This window comes from Pseudopipra pipra, unplaced genomic scaffold (genome assembly GCF_036250125.1).
Source record: "Pseudopipra pipra isolate bDixPip1 unplaced genomic scaffold, bDixPip1.hap1 HAP1_SCAFFOLD_365, whole genome shotgun sequence".
NCBI classification, from domain to species: Eukaryota; Metazoa; Chordata; class Aves; order Passeriformes; family Pipridae; genus Pseudopipra; species Pseudopipra pipra.
This window is the reverse complement of record NW_026990844.1, coordinates 35,001-39,933: the sequence shown is the minus strand read 5'-3', so window position 1 is coordinate 39,933 and position 4,933 is coordinate 35,001. Positions and strand designations below refer to the sequence as shown.

Genomic DNA, 4,933 nt, shown 5'->3' with positions numbered 1-4,933 from the left:
TGGGGACAAGAAAACACAAGAGCTCCTGACACGGGAGCGGGTCTTTGTTCAGCCTGACGGGAATTCAGAACGAACAGCACGGCACCGACCGCTGGCTCGGGACAGGGGTCTCGGGGGTCCCCTCTCTCCAGGCTCCCCCCTCTCCAGGGCCCAAGGGATGGGGACACGAAGGGGCCCCAATGGAACCCCTTTCCCGCTGTCCCACCTCCCCTTATCTCCCCTCTCCCACCCCTTTCCCATCGTTCCCCCAAACCCCGGCTCCCCCCCAGCTCCCTTTGGGGGTGACCCACCCCCTTTCTTGCTCAGTTTGGGGGTCTCACCCGCTCTTTTCCCCCTATCCCCTCTTTCCCATCGCGTCCCCCCCGCTGCTCACCCGAGAGCGCCTCGCCCGTGCGGAACGAACAGGAGGAGGAGCCGGAGGAAGAGGAAGAGCAGGAGGAAGGGGAGGAGCATCGCCCCCCCACCCCGGATCCGCATCACGTAGGTGACCGGGGAGGGGGAGCTCGCCCCAAATATCTTGGGGGTGTCTGTTTGTTTTTTTCCTGGGGGGCGGTTGGGGATGTTTGGATCTTGCAGGACCCCAAAGCTGAGCCGCAGATGGGGGTCCTGGGGGTAACTGGGAAGGAGCTTGGGGGATGTTTGGGGTAACTGGTACAGACTTTGGGGGGTCCTGGAGGCAACTGAGAGGGAGTTTTTGGGTCTTGGGGGTACCTGGGAGGGAGTTGAGGGGAGCCAGGAGGGGGACTAGGGGTGTGATTTGAGCAAATGGGGAGGATGAGAGAGGGGTTTGGGGGCTCCTGGGCAGTCCGAGAAGGGACTGGGAAAGGGTTTGGGGACTCCTCAGGGGACCGGGGACAACAGGGAGTGTGGTTGGATGGTGCTGGAGGGGCTAGGAGGGGGTTTGGAGATTCCTAGGGGAGCTGGGTAGGGACTTGAAAGAGGTTTCAGGAGTCCTGGGTGGGCTGGGGGCGACTAGGATGAAATTTAGGAGGTCGTGGGGGGGTCTGTGAGATGTTCTGGGGGCTCCTGACACCCCCAGGCCCCCAGAGATGCTGCTGGACACCACCCACAGCAAGATGCTGACGGGGGTCCGGGGCTTCATGTTGGGCTTCGTCTTCCTGGCACTGAGGCTCGGCTTCTACCTGCACCAGAAGGTGAGGAGGGTCCCCAGGGGTCATGTCCTCCTCTCCCTGGAGTGTGTGTGCCCCCCCAGGGGACCCCCCAACCTTGGTGTCACCCCTTTTTCTCTCTGCCCAGAGGTCCTGAGCCAGCGGTGGCCACAGTCCCTCCCCATGGCCTCAGGCCCAGACTGGACACCCCCTGTCCCCCTGATGATTTTGGGGGGCATCATGTGTCTCCCCCTTCCCCGTTGTCTCTCTGCCCCTGCTCAGCTGCTCCCAGTGGCTCCAGTAAAACTTCCAAGTTCTTCCCAGGGGGGGCCTTGGGGCAGACAAATAATGCCAATATCACCATGGGAGTCTCCTCTAGACCTCCCAGCCAGAACAATGACACCGATGGATTATTCTTTGAGGAGCTAAAGACACTTCCAAGTCAATTGCCCTTGTCCTTATGGGGGACTTCAACTTGCCAGAAATTAATTGGGAGCATCACACAAATGATACAACCCAGGCCAGAAGATTCCTTAAAAAACCTGGATGACAACTTTATGGAACAGGTCCTAGAGGAGCTGACTTAGAAAGATGCCCTCCTTGATCTGCTGCTTGTCCACAGAGAGGATCTTGTGAGCAAAGTGGAGATTGGGGGCATCTTGGCCACAGTGACCTCAAAGTGATCAAGTTAAAAATCTCTGTTAACAGGAGAAAAACTGCCAGCCAAACCTCAGCTCTGGCCATGAGGAGAGCAGACTTCAGGCTGCTCAGGGAATTAGGAAGGAAGGTCCCCTGGGAAAATGGTTTTGCAGGTGCTGGGGGCCATCACTGCTGGTCACTTCTCAAACATCACCTCCTAAGGGCACAGGAGCAGCAATTCCCAAATGTTGGAAGTCAAGCAGGTGAGACAGAAGGCGGCTTGGCTGAGCAGGGATCTTGTCTTGGAGATAAGGCAAAAAAGGAAGGTGTGTGCCCAGTGGAAGCAAGGTCAGGTGACATAGGAAGAATTCAGAGATGCTGTTTGGCACTGCAGGGAGAAAAACCATGTGGCCAAAGCTCCCCTCCCCTTCAAACCACCAGGAGCCCACTCACTCCCCCTGCACTCACCACCCCTTACACAAGCCCCAGAAGGACTCCTGCCAAAGCCAAGGCCTGCAGGGCACACACATACAGGGCCTTGCCTGGGGCTGGCACATAGGGAGCTGACACTGCTTTGGGGGATGTGGTCCTGCAAAGACAGGGGCCCAGGCAACTGGGGCTGGCCCTGCAGGGTCAGAACCCCCTCCCTGGGGCAGCCTTTCTGCCCCGGCCCTGGGCTGGCCCAGCCTCCTCCCCCTGCACACTCCCCCACAGCCCAGGCCTCACTGGGGCATTTGCTGCTGGGACCCTGCAGAGCTCCCCCATGGGAACACCTCCTTTGTGAGCTCCTGAACGATCCTCTCTGCCCAGGAGTGGCCCCTGGCAACCAAAGAATCAAAACCCTACACCCCCACACTGCAGCCCCACCCATGTGCAATGGGCCTCCAGGGCTTCCCTTGACAAAGCACCCCCTCCAAACTCTTGCCAGATAGAAAATGGGGGGACACCACACAGGGATGCTTTTAGGAAATAAGTACAAGCTTATCTTGACTATTGGGGGGATGCAATTTTTTATTCTTAATGTTCTGAGTTATCCTTTTGGGGGATGGATGTCCTAAAGGTACTGTTGTGTTCCATTTGGAGGAAGTATTTTTCAAAGAAATCCAGGCTGCATGCAAGATACAGAGGAAGCTGTCAAGCCTTTGACCCACTTCTAGAAAGTTGTGAAAGCTTCCAAACCAGGGCAGCACCTCCAGGACCCTGAATTTCTGTTCCCTCTTTCCCTTTCCCTTTCCCTTTCCCTTTCCCTTTCCCTTTCCTTCAAAAATTCCAGGTATTGGGAAACACATAAATAGCCAGGACACAGAGGAGCTAACTAAAAAAATAAACTTTTATTTGAATAAAAGGGAGTGATCACTGAAAAAATCTCAGTGAGATCCATCAACTCAGTGGAGGCATCAACCTCTTTTATCCCCTTTGCCCCAAGCACTGGTCCCTCCCCGTTTCTCCATGGGCTGAGATACTTGGGGTTTACAGGCTTCCCGACACACCTCTTGTATGTCCCCCATTATGGGCTTATTGGGTGGCCCTGAAGGTCACTGACATGGTTCAAGACAGAGGCCACAGCACTTCAGACTTCAGGACATGGCCACGGGATCCTTCTGTGCTGCTGGTTGGTGCCCCTGTCTCAGGGCAAACAGTGCCTCTGTGACTGACAACTGAGCAACCGGGAACTTGTCACTTCTTCCTGTGAACTGTGACTGCACTACAAACTCTGCAGGAACACCGACTGTTCCTAATACAGGGGAGGGAGGAGGGCTGGGCTCACGAGCACCAGGCACTGCCGCTACAGAGACCCTGTAGGGGTCTCTAACCCTAACCCTACAGGGTTAGGGTTAGCCCTGTAGGGCTTGCAGGGGGGCAGGAGCTGCTGCTGGGACACCAGAGTGTTCCCTGCTCAGGGGCAACAGGAAGGATCCCTCTCGGCAGGGACAACCCTGCTGACTCTGAGCCCCTTTGCATCATGGTGGGTGAGAGTCCCTCCGTGAGGGTGACTCAGGTGACACCACAGAAGAGGGAGGAGCAGGGCAGCCCTGCTTCCAGCAGCTGCCTGAGGGCAGCGTTCAGGCAGCAGGAGGGTGTGGGGTGGCAAGGACAGGAGACCCCTAAAATGCATACACAGTTCCAACTCCCTCTCAAAACCACGGGCACAGTTTTGAGCTGCCCGTGCCCAAAAAGATACAGAGCAAAAGTTGAGGTGCCTTAGGTGATCTGGCTTAATTAAAATGCTGCAAAAGTTGAACTAAAGGCTGCAAAACACGATCTACTTGGTTGAAAAAGTGCAAGAAGCACGATACAGGAGTCAAACCGCTTTAAGTGAAAACCTGCTGGAGGCAGGTTGCTTTAATCAAAACTAACCATGTTTTTTAAAACACTTAGGATGATCTATTTTTAGCAAGAAAGAGGGCCCTTCAATATAAAAAGTGTTACAGACAAATGGCCTTATTTTAAACATGTACCTTTTATAGAAGAGCACTGCTACACAGCAAGGCCTTATCCTCCCAAAGAAGGTAAAGACTGGCGAACTAGCCAATGAGTTTTCAGACCTCAACTAGCCTTTAATTAACCCTTATTACACATTTCATACCAGCTACCAGGATATTTATGGGGTGCCCAGTGTGGCATCTTGCTGCTGCTGCTGGGGGAGCTGCTGCTTCCCTGTTCCTCTGTTCCTCTGCCCCTCTGCCTGCCAGTTTGCTCACCTGACATTGTGGTCCTACAAGCTCCTGTGCCTGCTTGGGTGCTGTAGGCTGTGCCAGCCCACACCACTGACCTCGACCCAAAGAATCCAAAGCCTTGTCACATTCCTACAGCTTTACTTCCCATGGAAGGGAACTGCCTCTTAGGGGTGTTGGCACCAAAATCCTGCTCTTGAGGGGGGTGCAGGGACACAGGAGACACAGGGCTTTAAGGGGCTGGGCCAGATGGTGTGCAGGAGTCAGTGGTAGCAGTGGCATTTCCTCATGGTGGCCTTGGCATGGCAAAAAGGGCCAAGGAGCCACATGTGTCATAAATTAGGACCACAACGGATCAGTATACCAATTAGAATTTATTAATTATGGCAAGAGAATATGAGCAAATGCAGCGCTGGGCGACAGGGGAGTCTCCGCTCCACCAACTGCCGCAATATCATGTTGAAACAGTTCCCTTTTTATATCCTTCTAGTTCCGCTTTCTGTGATGTGG

General features: G+C 54.8%; 1 long non-coding RNA gene across 1 annotated transcript; it reads left to right on the top strand.

Annotated features, from left to right (window-relative positions):
- The first annotated feature begins 1,457 nt into the window (after nt 1–1,457).
- LOC135408359 (uncharacterized) lies at nt 1,458–3,093 on the top strand. Its single transcript, XR_010427536.1, has 2 exons — nt 1,458–2,011; nt 2,832–3,093. It is a non-coding gene; the product is annotated as an uncharacterized LOC135408359 (long non-coding RNA).
- Nucleotides 3,094–4,933: the final 1,840 nt, after the last annotated feature.